Source organism: Haemaphysalis longicornis, unplaced genomic scaffold (genome assembly GCF_048455015.1).
Source record: "Haemaphysalis longicornis isolate Haplotype H1 unplaced genomic scaffold, Haemaphysalis longicornis Haplotype H1 scaffold_10, whole genome shotgun sequence".
Lineage (NCBI taxonomy): Eukaryota > Metazoa > Arthropoda > Arachnida > Ixodida > Ixodidae > Haemaphysalis > Haemaphysalis longicornis.
The window spans coordinates 20,988,501-21,001,214 of record NW_027526204.1 but is presented as its reverse complement, the minus strand read 5'-3'; the positions used below and the strand labels follow the sequence as shown (position 1 = coordinate 21,001,214).

Sequence of the window (12,714 nt, the reverse complement as noted above, 5' to 3'; positions counted from 1 at the left end):
GGAACCGACTGCTCTGCAGCCGATTGGAAAGCCTTGTTTGCCGTTAGTGAACCTAGATGGCGCCACCATACCAAGGCAGGCCGTTTTCTGCCTCTGATATGTTTTTACCGTATTAGAACCTGGCTTGTTTTTTAAGGGAGAAAATAATTGTTTCGTGAAACAGAGTGCTCGCTTGACAAATATGGTCACGCAAGACACCGTTGCTCACGTCAATCGGCCGGTGTCGTCTGAGACAACCCCAAAGCGCCGCAGTCCCGTGCAGCTAAACCAAGAATTGTGCGCGCAGTACTGACAGCAGTACGCATCGGTACCTGTATGCTTACGTGTGCTATCGTAACTTCCACTGTCGGTCCCACTATTATTACTGGTATAAAAAGAATGTCCCCTAAATTTAAGCGCAAACAGATCGTCCGGAAAGCTTATAAGCTCTGCCTAATTAGCGTTTGCTTTTGCCGGCCTACGCCAATCGCAGAGCTTGCTGGTATGACATCACAGGTTCTGTTGCGGGAAATGAGCTAGTGGGTCACATGGCCATTCCCTTTCTTCCTATTTATATAGCTTATTTGAGCGAAGTGTGTGTTAAAGTGCTGTCAGTATGATTCTAACGAGGCAATCTTTTGAATGAACCAAACTTGTGTTTTGTCTTCATGACCCCTTTAAAGTGCAAATGAACGCCGCTTAGGGCTCCTTCCTTTTGGCGCTGCGAGTAGTGGTGGCTGGTGCGCCGCTGTGTGAGGGCAGCGGTACGCGTGCTGAATATGCCGCCTAACACCACGCCTACAGCCACCGCTGCAAGTCTCGGTATTCCGCGTGGCTCTTCGCACTTTAGGTGGGCGATCTTTAACTTATGCTTCAATCTGTTGGGCAGTGCGCGATTTAGTACGACGGAATGTCTCGTGGTTTAGAATCACCCTTGGAACGCGTAAGCGGAACCTCCGAAGATGCGAACGCCGATACCGTACGCCTTCTTTTAGCGAAGGTGGTGCAGGCCCACTGTACCAAACATTCACTCATTTCCACGAATTGAATCATGACGAGTGGGCGAAGCACTGGGGATCGTTCTTACCGTAAATTACTCGTGGAATCGGCCACTTGCGCATGCAAATGAGTGACAATGCGTGTGTACAGTGTACAGAATTCCAATCCAATCTAATCCGACGCAATTCAAATCTAATCCACATTCAATCCAATTCAATGCTGCTCGCGCATGCGCAATACTGTGTACAGGGACGCCATGCCCCGGACAAAGCGAGGTCCTAAGGTGTTTCGCCCCTAAAAACCATAGATGTTGTAGTAGCTGTCCGCTAGCGAAAATTTGCTCCCGCTGTAAAGAGTAAATAAACACGCATTCGAGATAGCGCAAAGTTTGAACCCAGGTTTCTAGAATACGAGCCGAGTTATTTGCCACTGCGCTACCAAAGCGTGTTTGCGGCAGCGGGAAAAAGTGTGCTCGATGCGTTCGGCGTGATGGGTGAGCGTGACGGCACGCGAGTAGAACAGGCGAATGCAAGTCACGCAGAAATATGATTGTGGAATGCTGTGGTGTTCAGTGCGGCCAGTTTTATCATTAAACGGCCTTTTAAAGTATTGTTAAATAGCAACAATCGCCGGCCTGTTGAGGTAATTGCTCCCTGGAACGAAGAAACGAAAGCGAAGAAAATAAGTAAGATACGATGCAGTGTTTGAGAAGTCTTTGAGAAGCCACGCCCTGTCGTTGAAAGCAAGCACAGAAGAAGGTTTAGGTGCCCAAAGGATTTTTTTCTTGCAGAATAGGCCATTAATATTTTTTCGCATTGCGAGCACTAACACGCCGGTGGCAAATCCACATCAGCTGTCCTACTGCGAGAATGATATTTCTTAGACGAGTTTCAGTCGTTTAAGCAGAGTGACACCTGCTGTGCTGCCATTCAGGGAGCCCTTCGTGCGGGTAGAGAATACGTCAAGCCCACAATACACTGGCACCTTCGGCCGTGGGCAAGCTCCAGAAATAACGTTTAGCAATTCCGCTTACCACTAGTTGGAACTGTCATTACCGCAGTGTTACCATGTTTTAGCAGAGCACGTTAAGCGCACGACCTTTTGCGACAATCGTTCATTTTTCCTCTTTTTTAGCCTAACTCATACATATGGTTCTTTATCTCGTTGACCTCAACTTTCCAGCATAGTCTCTGGGATGTCCTTTACGAAAATGCCATATATGGCAATACAAAAATTGCCATATATGGCAATACAAAAATTGCCATATATGGCCACGTCAGGCATTGGACACATGGTGCCATATATGGGCAAGGCATATATGCGTGTGCCCTTATATACCCTATCCTGACGTGGCCATGTATGGGTGACGCAATATATGAATAGGTGCCATATATGACCTTATATGCCCTATTCCTGACGTGGCTACATATGGGTAAGGCCATACATGAGTAAGCCATATATGCGTAAAATTATATATGGCCATGTATGGATTTCGCTTATGACCACTTGGATGCCATATATAATGAACTCAACAGCAGCAATTAGTGCCGCACCCCGAGTGCTAGAAAACACTTCCTCACATACTTTCCACAGTTTATTACAAAAACCGCTGCGCGTGCAGGTGGCGGCAGATTGCTTTGTTGTGGCGATGGGTCAGTGGCTGCATTCTCCTTGGCCAGCTTGGCCCCCTTTGATGAAACCACAAGTATCTCGCTGCGCTACCACCCCTTGTATATAGATGTGGCTTTCCTAAATCCTGTGAACGAAATGAAACAAATCGAGTTGCCAGTATTCCATATCTAAGATATTTTTCCATTATTCCTGGAAATAAATTTAGTAAAAATTACGTGATCTCCTTAAATGACTGAAGGGCATGAACCAATTTCTTTCCCTTTGTAATACTTTTGTTATGCCTTACATACGTTACTATAGGATACTGAGAAAAATAGTTATTCATGATGCTTTAAGGCAATTACTTGCAATTTTTTCGCTATAGTCTTCACGTCAGATCCTTCATGCAGTTTTTATGAAATAAATTTTATTTGTTTAAATCAAGAACTTCTAAGTGGCACTTTTCAGCGTGTGGTTTACACAAATACACTTTCGCTAATCACTTCGTCAAAAATAAATGTGCATTGCAACCCACAGAACAACATGTATGCATAAGCACCCTTTCTAGAGAACGCAACGAGGCAAATAAGTACCTCATTACTCTACCCCGCTGTAGTGCTGAACATCGAAAACAACAAGCAAAAATGACCACAAAATCATTCATAAAATTCGACAGAAATGCAGGCTCATGCAAGGGGCACATTTTTTTGGGTAGTCTTGACATGGAGGTAGTACTACTATATTTTATTAGCATACATTTATATCCAGACTTTCTTGAACAGTATAGGGAAAGCCCAGTGGATATTATTTTACCATGATGTGTAAGGTATATTTTAATGCCCAGTTAAGTTATTTCAATGCACACTTGAACCTCATTATAACGAACACTGAGATAGCAAATTATCAGCTGCAGTGAATTTATATGAACTTTGGTTGGTCACGCTTCATTTCAGTGGCACACTCTTTTTATAAGAAAACTGGAACCGCAAGCCATGTGCTATGTCAGCTGTAACAAAACATATTTGGTTAGTAAGGGGCTGAAAAGTTGAAAGCTAGCATGTAAAAGCAGAATAAAAAAATTAAAGATAATACAATATCTCGAAGAAACTTGAAAAACCTCCCGACGTCGAAAACAGCACAATAAAAAATGCCCTTTTGTGTGTCAAATTGTGAGAAACCTAACCCTTAATAGAGCCGTGAAGAGCCACCAGATGAAGACCACATCCTTCAAATAAATAAGTACGCAAACCTGTTTTTCAAAACCAGCTATGTTCTGTTGTTCTTCAGGTTCTCATGTTCCGGTCCATTTAGTTTGCAATGCCACAAGGAGACCAGTAAGGATTACAGCACACACACTGCGTTCTAAACATAAAATAATGCATGCTTGTATCTACAACTTTCGCGCCAGTTATATTGCAGATTTGTTAGTGCGAATTTTTACCTCTACTGTTACAAGGAGCATCGGACCCAACAAACTAATTAACTGCCCACCTAATTTACTAGGAAACCTTATGTTTATCTCTTAACAGGAAAGCGTAGAATATGACTTGATTTGTCTTTCCGCTGTCAGGAATTGTGTTCTCTTAATTCAAGGCTCTGCTAGCATCGATTTTTCCCTTTCGGCACACGAGCTGTGCTATCAGAAACACCTGCGGACCACAGCACCTCCGCACCTCTCTACAGAGCTTGCGCTGTGCATGGTCCCATCACCCGTCCGCCTTCTTCGGTCCACTATAATTTCGTTCGTCCCCATTCCCGGACTTGAGCTGTTTTCGTCATGAGCCAAACCGTGGCGCGACAAGGTCAGCCATCCCAGAATTTGGTTTGAAAAACTCGACAAGAAAAGAAGGAAGAAGTGGCGTAACAATTCGTAACAATTAGTATAATTTCTTTGAATTCCTATACAATACCTTGTAATTGCACACCTACTGAGCCATTCAACAGTGTGTTGCTGTTTGTTATTTTTTTCAGTCTCGCACTCGAGCCTCTGGGCAACGTGGCGACATGAAGACGGCATCCGCTGTTCCCGTTCCCTGACTGAAGAGGCAGTTATGTACTGGGTTTGTTTTTCTCACGTGCAAATAAAAGTATGCTGTAGCTATAAGTTCTCCACGCCTGAGTTCAAATCATTGACAATGTAGGGAGTGCAAATGACTCATGGCAGAGTAAGTAGCAGAACTTTTGAGGCACGATGCATAGCAAGAACTGCTTGCTGGATATTGCTTGCCCTACCGTCAACACAGATAAGCCGAGATACGACGCCCCGAATTCACCCAGAATTAGAGGAAGCCGGCGTACGACGTCCAGTTGTCTATCGACGGCTTTGATGTAGTCGCCCTCATAGACACTGGAGTCGACTACTCAGTAATGAGCGGAACATTCGCGTCTATAGCTGAAGAAAGTTACGACCAGATGGTACGGTCCGCCCATACGCCCAGCAGGAGGCCATCTTGTAACGCCAAGTGGAACGTACGTGCACATCGCGCGTCACCATAGACTGCACGACGTACCCTGCTGCGTTCATCATTTTGTCTAACTGCTCCCGCGACAATAATTCTTGGAATAGACTTCTTCAAAAAAAAAATGGCGCAATAATTCATCTGCAGACAAAATCTATAACTTTTTCATCCGTTCACTCCATGACGCCGGAACCGAACTTCGAGCACAGTGCTGCTGTAAGGATCGGCGATGATCACGCCACCCTGCATCACGCAAGCTCAATGATTACCGTCTACTGTGAATATGCTGCTACTGACGTCGATGCTATCGTAGAGAGTGTCGAAAGTTTGCGTCTCGACCGCGGTGTCTCCGTCTCACGAGGCATTGCGAACTTTTAGGAAAGCCAAATCCCAAGTTTTGGTCACTAATTTCACCAAGGAGTACCAGGATTTATTCAAGGGGGTTGTTATTGCGTTCCTCGAAGAAACCCAAAAAGAAAGTGACGTGATCGCGGTCACCGCCTTTGAACGTACAGCCGAAGATACCTTCAAGCTTCCACATCCCTTCGACGTGAATCCGGCGCTACCTCAAGAAGAACGGAACGAATTGTTGGCTTTACTGCGTCGCTATAGCAGGTGTTTTTCGTCCAACTGAAAATTACGTCGCACACCTTGAGCGTAGCAATGGATAACAACCGAAGATGAAGCTCGACCTACCCGGAAGTCACCATACCACGTCTCTTCACACGAGCGGGAAGCCATCCGGACACAAGTCGAAGACATGCTCAACGGCGACATTATACAGCCATCAAGAAGCCCCCGGGCTGCGCCGGTCGTACTCGTAAAGAAAAAAGACGGCACATTGAGGTTCTGTGGTTACAACCGGCGACTGAACAAAATCATCAAAAAGGACGTGTACCTCCTGCCACGAATCGGCGACGCCCTCGACCATCTCTGCCACGCGAAGTACTTCTTATCGATGGATCTAAAGACAGGCTACTGAATAGTGGACGAGAGAGACCGAGAGAAGAAAGACTGCATTCATAACCCGGGGAGGTCTTTACGAGTTCAAGGTGATGCCGTTCGGGCTGTGCATGGCACCAGCAACGTTTCAAGGAGTGATGGACAACGTGCGAGCTGGCCTGAAGTGGCACACCTGCCTCGTATACCTCTACGACGTTGTGGTATTCGCCCGAACGTTTGGCGAACACCTTGCAAGGTTGGAGTCCGTACTTAAGGCTATTCGCTCGTCAGCGTTAACGCTAAAGTCTGAAAAGCACCGCTTCACGTACGAGGAAATCAAGTTTTTGGGCCATGTCGTCAACGCCACGGGAGTCCTGCCTGGCCTGGCAAAACTTCAGCTATAACTTTCCAAGAACGAAAGACAAGAAGGGTGTGCGAAGATTTCTCGGACAGTGCGCATACTCCCGGCGCTTCGTAGCAAACTTCAAACACATTGCACAGCTACTCACGCGCTTGATGAAAGATAGCACCCCTTTCAGCTGGGAAAACGCCCAAGAAAAAGCATTCTGCGACCTGCTAAAACGCCTGCGAAACCCGCCCGCGCTCGCTCATTTCGACGAAAACGCCGAAACGGAAATGCATACGGACGCCAGCGATATAGGCTGCGATTGCGAAAAGGTTTCGAAAAGGTAGTCGCCTATGCCAGCCGTGGTCTGTCGAAGGAGGAGAAAAACTATTCTGCCTCCGATAAAGACGGCCTGGCTATCATATGGTCCATTTCAAAATTTCGCCCATACGTGTATGGTAGACCGTTCAAGGTTGTGACAGGCCACCATGCGCTGTGGTGGCTCACCAATTTAAAGGACCCCTTTGGCCGTTTTGGGCGGTGGAGTTCCCGCCTGCAAAGGTCGACGTTACAATTGTCTACAAATCCGGCAGGCAACACTCAGACGCGAGGCCTGTCCCGTGCCCCCGTCGACCCTCCACAACAAAACTCCGATGAAGACAACGCGTTCTTCGGAGTCATGGCGGATAGCGAAAAAGCCGCCCAGCAGCGTGCCTACCGCGACTTACGCGTCATGATCGACTACCTCGCAGGACTCAATATCGCCGTGCCTAGGGCGTTCAAACGAAACTTGCCAGCATTCAGCCTGAAAATCTCCGTCCTCGTGAAAAAGAATCACGGACACGGAACGAGAACCGATTATCTTCTTGTCATCCCCGCTGATCTGCATGACGAAATTTTGGAAGCATGCCACGACGACCCCTATTCCGGACATCCCGGCACAGCTAGCACTATTGGAGAAATGAAGACGAAGTACTACTGGCCCCACATTACATCCGACGTCACCCAATACGTCCGAGCTACGGTGACTGCCAGCGGCGAAAAACGCCACCCACGAGACCCGCCGTACTTCTGCAGCCGATTGCCGTACCTTTGAGGCCCTTCCAACAGATTGGAATGGACCTTCTGGGCCCGTTTCCGACGTCACGATCCAAGAAGTGGATTGTCATAGCGACAGATTTTATCACACGCCACGCAGAGACCGCCGCTCTTCCGAGGGCGAATGCAAAAGAATTCCCCAAGTTCTTCATAAACGAAGTTGTGCTGCGACATAGAGCCCCTGAAGTCCTAATCACGGACCGCGGAACGGCCTTCACTGTGGAGCCTATGCATGGAATCTTACGCTACAGCAACACGGATCACCGAAGAACGGCGGCGTGGCACCCCCCAAACGAACGGGCTAACGGAACATCTGAACAAGACGATCGCGGATATGCTGTCTATGTACGTCGATGTTGAACATAAGACTTGGGACGAAGTGCTCCCGTGTGTCACGTTTGTGCACAACACGGCAATGCAGGAAACTACGCAGATGTCACCGTCCGAGCTCGTCTACGGAAGGCGGCTGACTACGATACTTGACACGATGCTGCCACATGTAGAAGACGACGACCTCAACGCCGACGTCCTTCAGCGTGTGGAGGAGGCCCGCCAGCTGGCTGGAGTTCGCACAACGAACCAGCAGTTGGTGGATGCCGCACGCTACAACCTCCGACGCCGAGACGCCGAGTACCGCCTAGGGTATGGTGTGTGGGTTGGGACCCCTATCCGATGACGTGGGCTCAGTGAGAAGCTTCAGCGACGGTATTTCAGACCCTATCGGATTCTACGACGTGTTGGCCACCTTACCTACGAGGTGATCTCCGAGGGTGATTCCGGAACATCACGACGACGCACACGACCCGAAGTCATCCGCGTGGTTCGCCTGAAACATTAACTTCTGCGAAAAGTGGAATGCAAATCTATTTTGATAAAACTGGTTGCATGATGGTCACGACAAGAAAACCCCTTCGCGATTAAAAATGTAATTAAGCGTTCTACAAAGCTGAAATATCTTGGCTTAACAATCGCCAAAAGGTTATATTTATGTACTTTTTTATTTATTTATTTATTTATTCATTGGGTATTTATTATTTCATTTATTTATTTATTTATTACAATGCTCTCAATGCCTTCAAGGGCTTTATACAGAGGAGTGCGTAAAGTTTATACATAGCTTAATATGGCCGTCTTGAACGATCATGGGTCAGGTTTGTGCGATGGATGCGGGAAGATGGTTCCAGTCGATGGCTGTCTTTGGTAGAAACGAATTCAAGTACACACTTGTTCGACAACATGGCACGCTAACTTGGAATCTGTGGTCAATGTGTTCTGAAATGTAAGCTGGAGGTGCGAGAAGTTAGCGTTTATTATCAGAGTTGGTGAAGTAGATTTCGTAGAAAAGACAGATGCGGGCGACTTTCCTTCTGATCAGTAAGTTACGCATCCCAAGGTAAGCTTTATTACAAGATGCGCTTGCGGTGCGAGAGTAGCTAGCATCAATAAAGCCAGCTGAGCTTTTCTGGATTGATTCTATTAAGGGGGAAAGAGATAACTGGTGAGGGCCCCAGATCGCCGAAGCATACTCAAGCGTACTTTTAATCAGCATTTCGTACAAAAGCAGTTTTAAGTAGACTAGAGCTAGCGAAAAACTCTGACGCAAGAAGGAAACATGCTGTTAGCGTGGTTAGTGATATAGTCAGTATGCGTATGCCATGATTGATCGCTACTGATGGGAACACCGAGGTATTTGTAGGAAAGAACATAACATAATGCAGGTGAATTAAGAGAGTGATTGGAGTGAATTAGCCGAAATGCGGAAAACATTTGTAGATCAGCCCTGCTGAGGCTTGGTTTGTTACGACGTAAATTAAGCGATGCTGTTCCGCAGATTAAACTGAATGCATACGCTACTTTAGTTCCCCGAAAGCTAGAGTACGCATCAGCCATGCACAATAGCTAAATTAAAAAAGAGTTTGTTGCTGGGCTAGTTGGTGCATAATAAATTTACAGGAAACAAGCTGAACATTGAAACGAAGGACTTCTTTGTTAATACTTCGGCTTTATTTTAATGCACAGCAGGATTCCTATAAACTTGCTTAAATTAGACCAATTTAGCGAATGGTGGTTAAGTTTATTTTGTCTGACTCCTACAAAACACACTTGGTAGGCGCCATGATTGCCTGGGATGATCTCACTAGGTTAGCTATTCGCAGGAAAATCGCACGCTTTAAATTTTATACAAACGTTGTAACAATAAGCTGAACTTTAGTCCCAGTTTGTACATGAATTCTCCTGGAAGGGCTTTGCCGCAAACTAATCACACCTATGTTAACATACCTTACTTGCCTAGTGTGAAAGTCTTTAAGCACTCTTACAATGTGAAAAAAATAGTTGAGTGGAATAACTTGAACCCATATGTATTTCCTATAAACAGTATAGTTGATACTTTTGAAAACAAAGGAAAGAATTCTTTGCGTGAACTTTGCATTGTATTCTCATTCTGTAAAGCCCGAAAAGACTCAAAGTATTACAAATAAATAAAAGAAATCAATAAATATTAATAGTTGATTTACTATTATTGCCATGGCACTCCCCTACAGGGCGGAAACTTGGAGGCTCCCTGAAACGGCTCAACTTAAATTGAGGACGACTCAGCGAGCAATGGAAAAGAAGATTATAGTGTAACATTAAGGGACAAGAAGAGAGCGGATTGGATCAGAGAACAAACGCGTGGTAAGGACATATTAGTAGAAACTAACAAGAAGAAATGGACGTGGGCAGCTGTCATGTAATGCGAAGGCAAGATAACCGTTGGTCATTAAGGGCGACAGAGTGGATCCCTAAAGAAGGTAACCGTGGCCGGGAACGGCAGAAGATTAGATGGGCCGATGAGATCAAGAAGTTTGCGGGGATAATTTGGTCGCAGCTAGCACAGTAGCAGGATAATTGGAGATCTATGGGCGATTTATGTAGATCTAATGGGAGAGGCCTTTGCCCTGAAGTGGGTGTAGACAGGCTGAGGATGATGATTGTCCACGTTTAGGTAATAGCCGCAACACATACACGTCATCATGCAAAACTACTGTGACGACTGCGTGGGAGTAATAAGTATATGAAGCAATGCAGCACTAAGTGCCAGCAACAAAATTTCAAAGATTTTCTGGTATACCATGGGGCGTATGCATGTTTCACTATGGCATTCTATCAAGGGTAATCTCTCCTTCGTATTTCTTTTTGGCGCCTTTTACTGCGTCAGCATGGATTTAAAATCTTTTCCTGGAAATCATTGCCCCCAGTGAGCTACCAGGTTGTTCCAGGCCAAGCCATTCACCATCAGCAAGGCTATAAAGATAAAAATGATCCTGCACAGCAACTATATTAACTCACTGATGTTAAAGATGTAACAAACGACTCTGAGATTGTTACCCCCCGACGAAAAATTCAGCAGGTACCATGGTGAACACATTTACTCGTTCGACGTAATAAAATGAAGCCATGCTAAGAATAAGAAATATCTCCAGAAATGAAGCAAATGATCAGCACGTGGCTGTTTGTGTAGGATCTATGTAATCATGGAGCTGAAACACATCGTACATTTTGTAACTCAATGTCACACTTTGCAGTATTATTTCTTCCTTCTTACTATGAGAAGAAAGGCGGACACATTGGGCTTTGTAAACAACACGAGCACGTGCTTCCATTACCATTAATCAAGGTAATCTGCATCGAAAGTGGTACTCACTAGCAGTTAAGCCCCGCAGGTCAGACTGCTTGATCATCAGCCCAAAACACAGCGGACGCTGACCCTGCAACGTTGTAGGCGACTGCGGCTGGCCAAAGCGGGTAGCAGTGGCTATTAAGCAGTTGCAGCCATTCAGCCAGAACGAGGTATGCCACAGCCCAAAGTGACAGGGTATCAAACATTTTTTATGACACATGATGGCAAAAACGATCCTGGATGGTTGGGCTGCCTGGTAAGTGCATGGGAATGTAGACGTGAAAAATTGCTTTAAACATTCGGGTTAGCTTCACTTGCATAGTTTGCTGCAAATTTAGAGACACACTAAGTCCTAACATAGACATTACAGCTTACATAAAACGTTCTCAAACACCAGTGTTCTGTGGTAATAGATGGTAACCCCCAAAGGAAGTAGTACAAGGTACATCTCGCACTGCCAAACAATTTCCGCTTTAGGACGTCTTACACCTATTCTAAGCCTGTGCACAGCTTTTCTGCAATTGCTAATTTGTATGAAAAGCAGGCTTCAAAACATGTGCTACGTGCAGTGATGTTCCGTCTGGGGAATTTTTTCTTTTGGGAGGAATTCCGGTTGTAATGCTGAGCAAAAGGGAAGAAGAAAGTCTTTATTTATTAAATGCAGGGAATTTTAGGCGTCATGTTGTAGAAAATAAAATATTGTTAGCAAACCGCCCCCCCCGATCATTTAGTACATTGTTTTCTTTTAAGAACTTTCCTAAATACGTCGTTGGATTTAGGTTCAAATATCGGCAGTTGTGTTCCCACAAGCCACAAGGATCCAAAACCGCTTCCAACGCAGTTCACAAAAAAGCAGGAAGCACACATAAAACAATACACCACGAGAAAGAGCTAGTAAAGCGTAAAGTGGTGGCAGCCTAATGGCTGAAGCCTGTCTGCATGTATTCCTGAGAAATCTACAAAAAAGTATTTCGGGTGTGCCTTAGTCCAGCGTGCAGTCAACAAGAGATGGAGACAGCAGCTCCGGCGCTGAGCTAAATTTCCCCAAAAATACCCAACAATATCGGTTTTTTTTTCATAGGGGTAGTTTTAACTTAGAGCTTTAGCAGGCAACGTAAGCATGCTGTTTCGTACAAAACGTGAAATGCATTGCCCAATGCTGCTGCGAGGCAGATGCAGTGGAATTTAGTTCACACTGAAATTATAACTCTCTGAACGGCGTCTGCGTATGGAAGGCTACAAAAAGTAGACATAGGTAGCGCTGGCTAACGCCCAAAACAGAACAGAAATCCACGTAAACATGCGTGAGCTTCAAAAATAAAATACAGGAAAATTTGCAGAAAATTCTTGCAAAACATGCGGTGGAAAATGCTAAAAATAGGGAATTTCTGTACCTAGAAATGCGAATTTTCCTCTTCAGTACGGAACATCACTGGCTGTGTCGAGGAATGAAACAAACCCCCGCGCTAAACCTTTATGCTTTTTTTTATTCTGGCGATGTTTTTCAAAAACAGGTTAAACAGGGGAACATGTCCTTTTAAAGCGAAGCTTTAGTCTTTTCACTGAGGCGTCCGTAATGCGAAACTGCCCTGCAAGAAATTCAACTTTCTCTGACGATT

The 12,714-nt window shown here is 45.4% G+C and overlaps 1 long non-coding RNA gene across 1 annotated transcript in view; it reads left to right on the top strand.

Annotated features, from left to right (window-relative positions):
- Nucleotides 1-4,686, top strand: part of LOC144158279 (uncharacterized) — a 36,127-nt gene extending 31,441 nt beyond the window's left edge. Inside the window, exon 3 of the long non-coding RNA XR_013320005.1 lies at nucleotides 4,561-4,686. This is a non-coding gene — a long non-coding RNA (uncharacterized LOC144158279). The remainder of the gene's footprint in view (nucleotides 1-4,560) is intronic.
- Nucleotides 4,687-12,714: the final 8,028 nt, after the last annotated feature.